Source organism: Tenrec ecaudatus, chromosome 8 (assembly GCF_050624435.1).
Source record: "Tenrec ecaudatus isolate mTenEca1 chromosome 8, mTenEca1.hap1, whole genome shotgun sequence".
NCBI lineage: Eukaryota > Metazoa > Chordata > Mammalia > Afrosoricida > Tenrecidae > Tenrec > Tenrec ecaudatus.
Genome location: NC_134537.1, coordinates 69,194,920 through 69,210,689, shown reverse-complemented (window position 1 = coordinate 69,210,689; position 15,770 = coordinate 69,194,920). Strand labels below are relative to the sequence as shown.

General features: G+C 40.3%; 1 pseudogene; it reads left to right on the top strand.

Annotated features, from left to right (window-relative positions):
* The first annotated feature begins 1,064 nt into the window (after positions 1-1,064).
* Positions 1,065-7,299, top strand: LOC142455426 (heterogeneous nuclear ribonucleoproteins A2/B1 pseudogene; annotated as a pseudogene).
* Positions 7,300-15,770: the final 8,471 nt, after the last annotated feature.

Here is a 15,770-nt window from a genome sequence, read left to right as displayed (position 1 = left end):
ACAACAAAACCCAAACACCCAAAATGAATATTAATTGAAGAAAGCAGGAAATCAATGACAAAAGATAATTTAATAACTCTAAGGAATGAGATATTAAAGGACAAATAAAACTAGAGAAAAAGAAAATACAGTGCATAAAACTAGCAAGAAAAGAAATTAGGAAGAGAAAAATTAGCAAAGGAAAAATTTTTTAAAGAAAGAGGGTGAGAGAAAATAAAAAAGAAAAGTAGAAAAATAAACCTTTTTTTTAAGGCAAGGTGGGAAGAGTAGAAAAATAAGGCATTGGCAGAACTTCTCTTCCAGCCAAGGAGATTGCAAAGCAGGGTGGAAGCATAGGATGCAGGTAGAAGGGGAACTTGCTCCTAGATGGAATTCTTGCCAACCTACATGTCATCTTTCCTCATGTACTTTAATTGGGAAATAGTTTATACATGCTCAAGACATGCCATTTATTATAACTAAACAAAAAATAAAATATTTAGAAATAAATCTTACCAGAGAAACAAAAGATTACACAAGGAAAACTATAAAACATTCCTATAATAAACAAAACAAAATTTACACAAATGGAACAAGCTCCCATGTTCCTGGATGGGCAGAATAAACATTTTGAAAATATTATTTAAACTACCTTAAAAATTCAACACATTTACTATCTAAATCCTACTACAATTCTTCAAAGAAATGGGAAAAACAATCACCAACTTTATATTGAAAGGAAAGAAACCCAGGACAAATATAACAGTATTAAAAAATAAAAACAAAGTAGGAGTTTTTTCACTACCAAACTTTAAAATCTATTATATAGTCACAGCAATCAAAACAGCCTGGTACAGTGATATATGTGAAGACCAATGGGTTAAAATTGAGAACCCAGAAATGCAACCAAAACCCATAGACACCTAACCTCTGATAAAGGACTAAACCGCATGAAGTGAGAAAGAGATAGCCTTTTCAACAAATGGTCATGAAAAACTGGCTCTTCATCTCCAAAAGAATGAAACAGGATCCATGTGTAAGCAGGAGCCATGTGGCTCACATTTATGAATAAAAACTAACTCAACATGGATCACAAGCCTAAATATAAAGCATACAGTCATGAAGACCATCAACAACAAAATGGGAACAAATTTAAGGACCCTAATACAAGGTATAAACACAGTACTGAACAAAATGAAAAGTATCCACATCATCGGAGACAGGACAGAGACTGAGAATGAGCCAAGATTATGACATATTTACAAGAACCCACAGATTTGGGGAGGAGGGTGATGGGAAGAGAAAGAGGGAAAATCTCCTAAATCTAATAGAAAATAACATCTTAAGAAGAAAAATACAAATAACCCAATCAAAGAATGGGCACAAGACATGGATAGATAATTTCATAACAACCATATGAAGGAAAGTTCATATTCATTAGCAAGAGGAGAAACACAAATGGAAACAATACAATACCAACTCATGAGGACACTTTTAGCCAAATTAAATGAAATAGAAAATAATAAATGTAGAGGATGTGGAGTGCTCACAACACTTTTATGTTGCTGGTGAAACTGTAGACCTGCTATGGAAATCAGTATGGCACTTCCTTCCACAAATGCAAATGCAATTACCGTATGATCCAGCAATCTGGGTATACACTGGGTACATACCCTAAAAGAATAAAACAATACAACATGGTCAGACATATGCACACCTGTTATATTACAGCAATTTCCATAATAGCAAAAAGCAAAAACATGGTAACAACCAAAAGCTCTAATTCTAGAGGAAAGGATAAACAATCATATAATGGGATACTATGCATCAATAAAAAACAATGACAATTCTCCTAAACACTGCAAGACATGGACAACACTAGAGAATATTATGCTTAGCAAACTAAGTCAGTTTTACAAAGATAAAGATTTGATGACACCATTTTTATAAGGAAAAGCAAAGCAAGAGAAATATTTTTACACGCAAAGAGAAGATTTTTATGACAAGAAGAGACCAAGGACAGGGGTGGGAACAGGAAGAGGGAGAAGGAGAGGGTATTGAGACAGAAGAATGCAGGGTTGGGGGAAGAAAGGAAACTATGTTTTTGAAGGATTTAAAAAGACAAAAAAACTGTGCCTGAAGTCAGTATGATTGTTCACAGAAGACTCTTCTGGTGCCCACGCCACAGCCGAGGGCTGGGCAGGTTGTAACGGGAAAATGTTATTGTTTGCGTACGATTGTTGACAACAGACTGCTTTTTCAGCACTGCGTTTGCTGCTGGTCTGTCAGAGTGTGGTTGGTGCACTAGGAGCACAGTCTACAAGGATGCAGCCCAGCCTCAGGCAGAGCAGAAACTGTACTGGGGTGCTGGTTTTACTGGTTACCAGGTGTGTGAGGATGGGGATAGCCACCTTTCTGGTCACTAGGAGGAGGTCGGGAACAAGGGAGGACTCCCCCTTTCTCATTACCAGGCAATGGTGTGTGTCTGGGCATTCGGACCACCGTCTTAAAGGAAGGCTGCTTGCAATAGTTCAAAACGGCCATGCTGTTTGTGCCAGCTGAGAATGCCCCCGTTTTCTTTCTCTTGCCTCTCTCCTTCACTTTTGTTTTGCTTCTTCTAATTCTATGCGATCCACTTCTCTATGCTTTCTTCTTAAACTCGGGGTTTTGATATTATCATCTGTATGCATTTCATCTTGTCTCGCCTATCTGTTATTACTTATTGGGCTGCCAATCACAAGGTCAGCAGTTCTAATCAACCAGCTGTTTTATAGGAGAAAGACTAGGCTATCTGTTCCCCCAATGATTTGCAGTCGTGGAAACAGTTCTACTCTGTCACGCAGGGTCACCAGGAGTTGGAATTGACTCAATGACAGTGATTAGTGCTCTTTGTGGGAGAGCTTCTAGGTGTTGTGTCTACCTAGCCCACCATTTGTAAACAATTTTATTGACATATAGTTAGCATATCCTATATCTCAGTCATTCAATCACGTTCAAAGGAATTGGGTAATCATCACCACACTCAATTTTAGGACATTTTTCTTCCTTGTACTCATTGTTGTTAACTTTCCCTTTCCCCCCAATCTCTCCTACCATGACCAGAAGAAACTATTAATTCACTTGTTATCACTATAGATTTATCTTTAGTGGATTTCATATACAAAAATCATACAAAATTAAAACAAAACAAAAACCCAACAGCAATGGCAGAATAGAACAGAAAAACCTCATTTGTAAAAAAGGAGATGATATTAAAAAACAGAACAAACATAGATTGGATCAAAAGAGAGATCAATTATCAGAGTGTCATATTCTAATCTAATTACAATAGTAGTAATCAATCCTACAATGAACCTGTCTAGTAAAAAGGCCATTTCCATATTCGGTGCAGAGTCAGGGAAGAACCAGCAGAAGCTTAATCCACATAGGGGACTCGGCAATTAGGTTTGGGGCTTCCATTGTCACCCAGAGACCTATGCTGAGTGTTCACAATTTAAGCTCTATTACAGTTCCCTCCTTTAAATTTACATTTTATTATTTACAATCCTTGGATCACACAGGCTGGTGGGCTAATTCAAATGGACTTCGCTGATGCCTCACTTAAGTAGCTGCTTGTTTTATGACAAGTTTTTAAGAGCTCAAATGCTATAGTGCCCATATCTTCAGTGATGTATTCTTTAAGGCAAGTATTGAGCAATGCCATATTATAAGAACTAAGTGTTCTTAGATTATAATTATGATTAAATGCAATCTCAAAATCCATTCATATATCTATTATATATATATATCCATGGTTTGCTTTAAAGACATCTTACTATTTTATTGGAAAATATAAATTATTTCTAAGGGTCATATGGTAACTCTATTAATATTATAATTAATTTATCCAATGGTATCAATTTAAATAACTTAATAAAATACATGAATACTTGATTTGTACAAATTAGAAATTTAAGTAACTATACACTCTTTAAAGAAATGGAGTTGGAGACCAGTCTCAAAATGGAAGTAAAACTGCTGCCCGGTACCCCCCAGACCAAGTGAGGATGTGGGGGGTTGGGGTTGGTCATGAGCCAAAGGAATCTGAGCAGTTGTGTTTATTGGTGGTCTGAGCTTAGAAACTACAGATGATAGTTTATTTTGAGAAATGGGGCACACTCACAGATTGTGTGGTGATGAGAAACCCCCAAAACAAAACGTCCCAGGGACTTTGGTTTTGTGACTTCTTCTTTTTTTAATTATTTTATTAGGGGCTCATACAACTCTTATCACAATCCATACATACATCAATTGTGTCCATCACATTCTTACATATGTTGCCATCATCATTCTCAAAACACCTGCTTTCTAATTGAGCCCTTGGCATTAGCTCCTCATTTTTCCCCTCCCTCGCTGCTCCCCCTTCCTGAACCCTTGATAACTTACAAGTTATTATTATTTTGTCATATCTCACACCATTTGGTCATATCACCTCACCCACTTCCCAGCTGTCTGTCCCCGAGGGAGGAGGTTATATGTAGACCTTGTAATCTGTTCCTCCTTTCTTCCTCACCTTCCCTCCACCCTCCCGATATTGCCACTCTCTCCACTGGTCCTGAGGGGTTCATCTGTCCTGGATTCCCTGTATTTCCAGTTCCTATCTGTGCCAGTGAACATCCTCCAACCTGATATGTAAGGTAGAATTGGGATCATGATAGTTGGGGGGGGGGGGGGAGGGAGGAAGCATTCAAGAACTAGAGGGAAATTGCATATTTCACTGTTACTATAATGCACCCTGACTGGCTTGTCTTCTTCCTGGAGACCTTCTCCAAGAGAATGTCAAATTTCCCACAGATGGGCCCTGGGTCCCCACTCTGCACTCCCCTTCATTCACAATGCTATGATTTTTTTGAATTTTTGATACCTGATCCCTACGACGCCTTGTGATCTCACAGGCTGGTGTGCTTCTTCCATGTGGGCTTTGTTGTTTCTCAGTTAGGTGGCCCCTTGTTTATCTTCCAGCCTATAGGACACCAGATTTTATATATTTTGACAGCCAGGCACTGTCAGCTTTCTTCACCACATTTGTCTATGCACCCGCTTTGTCTTCAGCGATCGTGTCAGAGTAGGTTCGTGTGCTTCTTCCATGTGGGCTTTGTTGTTTCTTAGCTAGATGGCTGCCTGTTTATCATCACACTTTTAAGACCCCAGATGCTATATCATTTGTAGCCGGGCACCATTAGCTTTCTTCGCCACTTTTGCTTATGTACCCACTTTGTCCTCAGCAATCAAGTCAGGACAGGCTGATGTGCTTCTTCCATGTGGGTTTTGTTGTCTCTTCAGGTAGATGGCTGCTCCACAGCATTCCTCATTTACCCATAGCATCATTTGGGACAACATTAGAGACACATGGTGGGAATTGTGCCCGCCATGAGTTCACCACGCCAACGCCAGCCTCTGTGGGCATGCAGCTGAGCAGTGGGGAGAGCAGAACAATGAAGTCCCCAGGGATACAGGCTGTGCCAGGGCATGACACCCCATCAGACTCAACTGGAAAGCACCCCTGAAGGACAACAAACAGACCCTGAACTAGTTGTATGTATGTTTGTGTGTGTGTTGTTGTTGTTGTTGTTGTAGCTATAGTTTTACTTTCTGTTGTTGCCTCATTGTAATCAGTCTTGTGATAGTACATAGCTTGTCTACCTGGAAGGGATAGGTGGAATAAACAAGCCAGAAGAGACAACAATGGGATGACAGTTCCAGGGGGACAAGGGGGTAGGAGAGGCAGGGGAAAGGAAATGGGTTAACAAGCCCAGGGACAAGGAAACAACAAGTGATCCAAAATCAGTGTCGAGGAGGGTGTGGGAGGTCTGGCAGGGCTGGATCAAGGGCAATGCAACCGAGAGGAATTCCTAAACCCCAAATGAAGGCAGAACATGATAGTGGGACAAGAGGAAAGTACAAAGAAATAGAGGAAAGGACTAGGAGGCAAAGGGTAGTCATGGAGATTTAAATATAGGCATATAAAGATGTAAATATACATATGATGAGGGGGGAATAGATCTATGTACATATATTTATAGGTTGAGTGCTAAGAAAACAGAAGAACAGAGGGCCCCTTCACAAGTACTCCCTCAACAAAAGAACACTTTGTTATAACAATTGGGCAGTCTGAGATGATCACCTTCCTGGCACGATCTCTGAAGACAATGGGTTCACAAGCAAATGTGGTGAAGAAAGCTGATGGTGCCTGGTTACCAAAAGATATAGCACCTGAAGTTGCTGAAGACAATGGGTGCACAAGCAAATTTGGTGAAGAAAGCTGATGGTGCCCAGCTACCAAAAGATATAGCGCCTCAAGCCGCTGAAGAGAATGGGTGTACAAGCAAATGGGGGTGAAGAAAGCTTAGAGTGCCCGGCTACCAAAATATATAGCACCTGAAGTCTTAAAGTAACTTCCTTTTGTGTTGAAAAGGTGGAAGAAGCAGGGTGTGCCTGGCCCCCAAGCTTGGTGGGCGTGTGGTGGAACCTTAGAGAGCTGTTTCAAGAGAGGATTCCATGAAGCCTGGTGCCCATTGAACAGTGAAGGAAATGCTTGTTGGTGGCATAAAAAAAGACAGAGAATAAAATTTGAGAGACTACTTTGAAAAGTACGGCAAGAGTGAACCCATAGAAGTCATGGAGGACAGGCAGGGTGGAAAAGAGGGAGGATTTGCCGTTGTAACCTTTGATGATGATACCATTGATAAAATTGTTGTTCAGAAATATCACACTGTTAATGGGCATGACTGTGACGTGAAAAGGGTCCGTCGAAACAAGAGATGCAGGCTGCTGGATCGGAGAGGTCGTGGAGGTGGAGCTGGCAACTCTACAGGCCGTGGAGGAGGAAACTTTGGAAGTGCTGGAGGTAACTTTGGTCCCGGTGGGAACTTTAGTGGAAGAGGAGGCTATGGTGGTGGAGGTGGTGGCAGCAGAGGGAGTTATGGAGGAGGTGATGGTGGTTATAAGGGGTTTGGAGGTGCTGGTGGCAACTATGGCAGAGGTCCTGGTTACAGTAGTAGAGGGGGCTATGGTGGTGGAGGACCAGGATATGGAACCAAGGTGGTGGATATGGTGGTGGAGGTGGAGGGTATGATGGTTGCAATGAGGGAGGAAATTTTCGGTGGTAACTAGGGTGTTTGTGGGAACTATAATGATTGTGGAAATTACAGTGGACAACAGAAATCAAATTATGGACCCAAGGGTGGGGGGGAGTTAGTTTTGGTGGAAGAAGCTCTGGCAGTCATTCCGGGTGGTGGTTATGGCTCTGGTGGTGACAGTGGTGGTCACGGAGGGCTCTAAAACTTCCCAAGAAAAGGACTCCAGTTGTCAGCAGGAGAGAGAGCGAGGCGCTGTCAGGAAAGCTGCAGGTCACTCCGAGACAGCCGTCCTGAGTGCGTAGAGCAACTGGCAAAGTCTGCCACAGAAGGAGCCACGATCCGATCCGCAGTCAGAAAGTTACTGCAGCTTCAACAGGAAGCCCTTCCTGCTCAGGACTGTCGGGGGCAGTTTGCCAAAAGTGCAGCTATTGACAGATACAATGGAGTGTCAAGGAGATGTACATTCCGGAGGTCTTTTATCTGTTGTAGCTTTTCCTTTTTCTTTTCATTATATCAGGTATATTGCCCTGTAAATTGTGGCAGTGGTACCAGGAATAAAAAATTAAGGAATTTTTAACTTTTCAATATTTGTGTAGTTCAGCTTTTCTACATTTTATTACAGAAATGTTAACAAAATGTAGTTTTGAAGGTGTTTCCTTGTGAGGTAACAAGTAAAGAAGATCATTTTTAATCATGATTTCGTATGAATTTTGCTAGTTAGCTGTAAAGAAACACCTACTGACTTGCAGTTTAAGCGGAATCCACTCTCCCATTTCTAAACCATGATACGAATGGGCGCTGACACATGGAGAGAATAGATATTTGTATGTTTACAATGTGTGTTTTAGATCACAACTAGGACTGGGTATTTCAATCAGTATATTTGTGAGTTTAATAGAATTAAGATTTACCTTCAATGAAAAACATCTCAAATTTCCTATTTGGTTTTTGTGCATTTTCTTTTCAAATGTGTTTCAGATTTGATTTAGGCTTAGCCTTGCTAAGAGTTCTAGCTGTGTTCAGAAAATACACATTTACTTTGGTCATATTTGAACTGCTGCCATAATTTTATTTGAGACTACTGTCTCCTGCTTAAATTCTGGAATGGGGTAGTCATTGTTTGAACCTGTTGTTCTTATTTTAAAAAACATTCTTAAATAAACTTTAAAGTAACAGACCACGGTACCCAAGCAAATTAGTGGCTATCTTTTTAAATATATATATAAATTTTAAACACAAGAGGCATAACAAATGTTCAGGGTTTTCCCTTTTTTTTTATATATATATATAAGCTCACAAAGCAAGAGAATAAAAAGCATGCACTGTTAAACCCTTAAAAAAAAGAAACAGTTAGAAATAGGGAAAATTTTCAGTAAGGCTCATTCACAAAGGCATAGTATGTCTACTGGATTTAAACATTTAATTAACAAGTCAAAGAGTATGAAAATAGAAAACATATGGTAATTGTGAACTGCCATTTATTGGGCACCCTAAAATCAAGAATTTTGAACCAAAGTCCAATGATATTCACATCCTTAGTCTTAGAGCAGTGGTTCTCAACCTTCCTAATGCTGCGACTTTTTAATACAGTTCCTCATGTGGTGGTGACCCCTAACCATAAAATTATTTTTGTTCCTACTTCATAACTAATTTTGCTACTCTTATGAATTGGGTGACCCCTGTGAAAGGGTCATTCGACCCCAAAGGGGTCATGACCCACACGTTGAGAATCGCTGATCTTAAATACTGATAATTTACTTCTCATATGAGGGCATTTAGTGTTAAATTCAATGAAGTATTTCAGTTGCTTTAATCTGCAACAGGTGTATTTAAGGTAAATTCCAATTCACTTAGTGGGAGTCCCAAATCGGATCCTTTAATGTGCCCCATGAAAAATGTGTACCTCAAAAGGAGTCTAAAGTCCTGGTTGTCGATAGTACATGGCCTGGGTCACCCACGGGGCAAATAAACAAACACACCAAGCAGGTTAAAAGTATCCTGTTAGGAACATGAAAACAGGTTTATTCTCCCGTTGGTCTGCATAGCTAATGTTGAGCATTCATCCCCCCAACAGGCTGCCCCACCTGGTTTATCCTCTGGGATAGTTAGGTTTATTGTGCCAACTAGGCTTCCGTAGAATCACGTGGGCAGTGTTTAGTCAGGTTGCAGCTTGATTGAAGGGCAACCAGGATAAATGCTTTCGAAAGTTGGCCTCCTTCTCTCTTTCTCCCTGGTGATTTGACCAGCATGCTGCTGCTTGAGCTAGTCCTTTGCCTCAATCATATATTGCACTACCTGCAGGCCAAGCCAACCAGACTTGGTGTGTACTGCTAGAGTCTGAGATTCCTTCAGGGCCTGCTTCTTTACACTCTCTCACTACTGGCTGTTGCTGCCCCACCCTGCTGCCTGCTGCCTGCTGCCTGCTGGGCAGACTCTGCTTGTCTTGCCAGATTCCATTGACTGCTTTTTTTGACCTTGGACCAGTGGCCCTTGTGAATTTAAAGATCTTCAATATATTAACTGTTCTACAAAAGTAAGTTTAACCTTTGTACTGCTGTGTGGAATAATTTTTGTTATATTCCTTCTCACTATATAAAGCTATTTATATACATTATATATATATATAAAATCAATAAGTGTCCTGGTTTTGTTTCCCTAGAGAACCATGCCTAACATACCTTCCAAGAGAAATTGAGTTGCCTTCTCTGAGGTAGACATACCCCGACTCTACCTCTTGCCGTGTATCTCCAGTAAGATTCACTAATCACTATTTGAAGAGTGTCTGTTAATTTGGGGTACCGTGTATCTATGTTATATGGAAGGAACTGATAGATCCTCTCCCTATCCCTACATCATGGGAAGCTGACCTAGTTAAGGTGAGACTTTATCAAGTGGTTTTTAAGGTGTACAAATAAGGGGTCAGTGTATGGTTCAAGACCACTATGCTGCCACATCACCTTGTTGCTTGGGAGACTAGATTAGAAGATTATATGACCTGAGAGTAGAAGCCTGCCTTTCTCTTGGTGTTTATTCTTATAGCAGTGGTCTCATACAATGTTTGTCTTTTTGTGATTCACTAATTTCCTCCGCATAATGGTTTCCAGGTCATCCATGTCATGAGGTCTTTCATGGTACAATCACTATTTTCAGGGGTTTATAATCTTCCAATGTGTATGTACAAGAATTTTCTTATCCATTCTTACACTTAATGTTATTTTGTCTGTTTCCAGCTGTTTGCTGTTGTAAACTGTGCTTCAAAGAACATGAAAGAGCATACATCTGTTTTCATTCTGTCTCTTACTTCTTTGGGGTATAATATCCAACGACTATATTGCTGGGTTGTACTTGGTATTTCTTTTCCCAGCTATTTTAAGTATCACCACAATGCTTTGCAAAATGGTTGTAGATGTTTACACACCCTAATTGTTTTTGTTTATCTTTATAAATTTTCCCCTAAATTTCATAGTAGATTCATTTTTAATTTTTTAGATCTATTGAAAACTCTGAATAATTAAAGTTTCAGTATCTTCACAACCTCTTCAGAATGTACTGTTTTCTGTTTTTTTAATTGCAGTCTGCCAAGCTTTTTATGAAAATTCTTTATGCAAATTATAATTCTGGGTTACTTTCTATAAAAATATTTAGCTCTACTCCTATAATATTAAAAAGACATAGGTGAATAATTCCATTTTAGACATTTGTGGATTAAAGAGTGAGCTACATAAGAGTGAGGGATTACTTTTCCTTCCTATTTTAAATAACAAAGTCTCTTTAATAAGGGAATGGTGTCCTGTATAAAGAATTACCACAAGAAAAGTATGTCTAAGGAACAACTGGGAGTTCCACTATTTGAGGAAGAGAAGAGGAACACAAGTTCTGGAAAGTAGATATCAATTGTCTGCTCACAATCAGAGTGCTGCAGACCTTTATTCAGCATCACGTTTCACTCTTTATGTCTGAGAACTGAGCAAGTCTCTCCTCCTGGGTTTCTACTGCCCCTCTTCTTGGACTAACTAAAAGCACACTTCATTGGAAATGTTGTGGTTATAAAAGAGCAGAATGCCTCGTATTTCCTCTGAGGAACACCGGGGGCGGGGGTTTAAAATGTTGAACTTGCAGTTAGCAGCCAAGTTTTCCCAACCCTTCTGCCAGAGCTCCTTTCCTGTTTCTTCTCAAATACTCGTCCAGTGATTTTGAAGCCATCCCATTTCCTTTGCTTTTTTCTTTTCTTTTTATTAATCATTTTATTGGGGCTCATACAACTCTTATCACCATCCATACATACATCCATTGTGCCAAGAATATTTGCACATTTATTGCCATCCTCATTCTCAAAACATTTGCTTTCCACTTGAGCCCCTAGTATCAGCTCCTCATTTTTCTCCTCCCTCCCTGCATCCTCCTCCTTCATGAACCCTAACTGGCTCATCTCCTCCCTGCAACCCTTCTGCAATATGTCCAGTTGCCTACAGATAGGTCTTGGGTCCCCATTCTGCACCCCCCTCGTTCACAATGATTAGAGTTTTTGTTCTTTGATGCCTGATACCTGATCCCTTCGACACCTCATTATCACACCACTGGTCCTGAAGGGACCATCCACCCTGGACTCCCTGCGCTCCCAGCTCCTATATGCACCAGTGTACATCCTCTGGTCTAGCCAGACTTGAAAGGTAGAATTGGGTTCATGATGGTGGGGCGGGGGGGGAGGGAGCATTTAGGAACTAGAGGAAAGTTGTATTTTTCATTGTTGCTGCATGGCACCCTGATTGGCTCATCTCCTCCATGAGACCCTTCTGTAAGGGGTGTCCAGTGGCCTACAAATGGGCTTTGGGTCTCCACTCCGCACTCCCCCCACCCCCGCCCCTCCATTCACTATGCTAAGATTTTTTGTTCTGATGATGCCTGATACCTGAACCCTTCAACCCCTCGTGATTGCACCGGCTGGTGTGCTTGTTCCATGTGGGCTTTGTTGTTTCTGAACTAGATGGCCCCTTGTTTACCTTCAAGCCTTTAAGACCCCAGATGCTGTATCTTCTGATAGCCAGGCACCATCAGCTTTTTTTTTGGCCACATTTGCTTATGCACACATTGGTTTTCAACGATTATGTCATGGAGGTGAGCACACAATGATATGATTTTTTTGTTCTTTGATGCCTGATAACTGATCCCTTCAGCACCTCATGATCACACAGGCTGGTGTGCATCTTCCATGTGGGCTTTATTGCTTCTGAGCTAGATGGCTGCTTGTTTACTTTCAAGCCTTTAAGACCCCAGATGCTATCTCTTTTGATAGCCAGGCACCATCAGCTTTCTTCACATTTGCTTATTCACCTGCTTTGTCTTCAGCAGTTGTGTCGGGTAGGTGAGCATTATAGAATGCCAATTTAATAGAAGAAAGTATTCTTGCATTGAGGGAGTACTTGAGTGGAGGCCCATTATCCTTCTGTTACCTTAATTCTAAACCTATAAATTTATGTGCATAGACCTACTTCCCCATCCTCATATATAAATATGTTTACACACTTACATGCCTTTCTTTAGATCTCTATAAATACCCTTTGCCTCCTAGTTCTTTCCTCTCTTTCCTTTTACTTTCCTCTTGTCTCACTATTATGCTCGGCCTTCATTTGGGTTTCACTAATTCCTCTCGGTTACATTACCCTTGATCAAGCCCTACCAGGCCTCCTACATCCTCCTCACCACCGATTTGGATCACTTGTTGTTCCCTTGTGCCCGTGTTTGTTATCACCACGTCCTTTCCTCCCACCTCCCCCTCTCCCATGACCCCTGGTTCTTTTCTCCTCCAGATTGTTTATCCAGCCTACCTTATCTAGATAGACCTGTCCTTAGCTTTTTTCTTATGTTGATTTCCTCATAACATTCAGATAATATACTAAGAATCATAACATCACTTAATAAGTTTTGGGTTCCCAGAATATAAGCTTTAATATAAATTATTGTTCCTGAGATATGTTTTCATAATTACCAGTTCAGCCCAAAGTTATTGTATTTCTTTCTTTCAAACATTATTTACAATTTTGTCAAGAGACCATAATAACATATTATAAAATTGAATAGAGTGAAATATTTTGAAACAATCAAAACTGAAGGAAGCCCTTATTGCTACCAACAAAGTTGCACAGATGGAAACATTTCCAATTCTGTCACCTATTTACTTAGCTATTAGTTACCATTATCCTAAGGAATGTGCTTAACAAATCTATGACATATCACTTGTTACATGATAGTCTTTAGCTTTTATATACACATTAATTTTTCACCCCTTTTATATTCATAGTGAACTCAATTTATGTTATGGTCAAATACATATTCACTGCTTTCTTTATAAGTATTAAACAACAGTAAAATCTGATGAGCCAAGAAATATGTGTTGCATTTTCTTTTCTTTATAAGTTTTCCTCTACATTTCATAGTAGATTCATTTTTGTTGTTGAGACTGTCTCACGTATTTTGGCTATCCTATCTGTACAGACCAGTCCCTGGGAAAGGGCATCAAACTTGGGCAAATAGAGCTTCAGTGAGAAGCAGATGGACACAATAGCTTCAACAACTGGATCAAACATAACAATTGTTAGGATGGGAGAGTACCTGAAAGTGTTGAGTTGTTTTGTACAGGGAGTCACTATTAACTGGAACTAACTTTACACCTAACAAGAACACGTGTATATTAAGCAGTCTTGGTGAAGCTGTGGATTAGGCACCAGAAAATCCAAGAGTGAACAATGAGGCTATCTGTTCCTATTAAAATATACAGTGTGCTAGTCTGGGTAAACTAGAGAAACAAATTCATAGACACTCATATATGTATAAGAAAGAGGTTAATATACAATAGCAATTGAATTTTGAGCAAACATCCCAGCCCAGTCCAGATCAAATCCGTAAATCCAATAATAGCCCATATGTCTGATACCAATCTATAAGGTCCTCTTCAGACTCAAGAAACACATACAATGATGCTGAATGAAGGAAGATCAACAGGCAAGCAGGTTGGAAGTCTGCTGGCTCCAGTGGTGGTGTAAGTATCTCAGCGCTGGCATGGTTCTCTATGTGGCTTTTTCGGCTCCGAAGGTCTAGTTGTATCAGGGTAGGTCCCTGTAGCTTGTCTAGCTCCCAGCGAATAATATCATGTGTCAGTAAAGAGTCTCCAAGAGAGTGAGCAGAGAAAGTTTTAGTCTCTCCTGCCTCCAAGGAGGAAGACAGGATTTCCCAGAATTCTCAGAAGGCCCCACCCACACACAGGCCTCATTGCCTATGAGCCGATTGACAGACTAGACTCCACCCCTTCACTTGTAATCCTCTCAAATTGACACCAGATTATGTAACTACACATACAGTGCCAGAAACCCTATATAGAGTTGCTATGAATTACAATCAACTCAATGCCAGGTTAAGAGTGAGAAATTTTGGAAAATGTTTGGCAGATGGGCTTCAGTGGTCACATGCTCAGTTTGTTTTGTACTGGAGATCTCAAAGCAGCACCTATGGGTCTTTCCCCAGCAATAGGGCAAATTCTCCAGAAAATGATATTGTCATCTCCTGCCTGAAGAGATCAAGGTGGTGATTTTTATGATGCGACGCTCGTTATGTGTTTGAGTATGTCTATATTCAAGAGGTAAATTGGAGAAAAATGGTTTGTAAACTCACTACTCCGTCAGACTAGTTGAACACTCCTGATTTTAGTCTGGAGCATCACCTTTGTTATTCTCTGAGCATAATATCTCCGTATTAGGTAAGGGTTCCGTTTTTTAGAAGGATAAACTATTTGTCTAATTCAGTGTTCAGTATGATTCCTGAGTGTTTGAGGTGGAAGTAATCATGTAAAAATGAAAGGATGCAATTGTTTCTCTTTTTTTAAATCATTTTTACTGGGGGCTCATACAACTCTTATCACCATCCATGCATATATCAATTGTGTAAAGCATATTTGTACATTCGTTGCCCTCATCATTCTCAAAGCATTTGCTCTCCACTTAAGCCCCTAGCATCAGTTCCTAATTTTCCCCCTCACTCCCCGCTATTCACTCCCTCATGAACCCTTGATAATTTATAAATTATTATTTTGTCATCTCTTAAAAAAATAGATTATAAAGTAATTCCACCTCACTCCATATTCCACTCCATATTTAGTATCACAAGTCACTGAACCCTTCTGGGTATTGTGTTCAGCTAGGTTAACTAGAGAAATAAAACCAATGACACATATGTAGGTATATAAAAAGGTACGTTTATATAAAGAAAAATGGCTCACACCATTAAAGAAGTGGGTAAGTACAGTAAAGTACTGTTTGATCTCTGGGTCAAATGTTAGCTGGAGGATCTTCCTGAACTGTGCAGCTGCCAGGGCTGAAGGACCAGGAATCAAGGTGACAAAGCAAGAAAACCAGGCAGGTGGATTTCAGCAGATCAAGTCAGTAGAGAGGATAGTCAAACAACTTCAAGTTGGGCATATTCTTATGCCTCCCAAGATTGGCAGACAACACAGAAGGCCCCAGAACCTGGGATCAATGCCACATGTATGAGATCGAGGCCAGCAAGAAGAAGGGAAGCTCTCCACAGCATCTTCTTAAATATCAAGTAGGCTACACCCCTGACTGAGGAGATCCCAGCAGATCGATGACTCGAGTCAAGGGTTGCCTCACAGCAGATCGCATC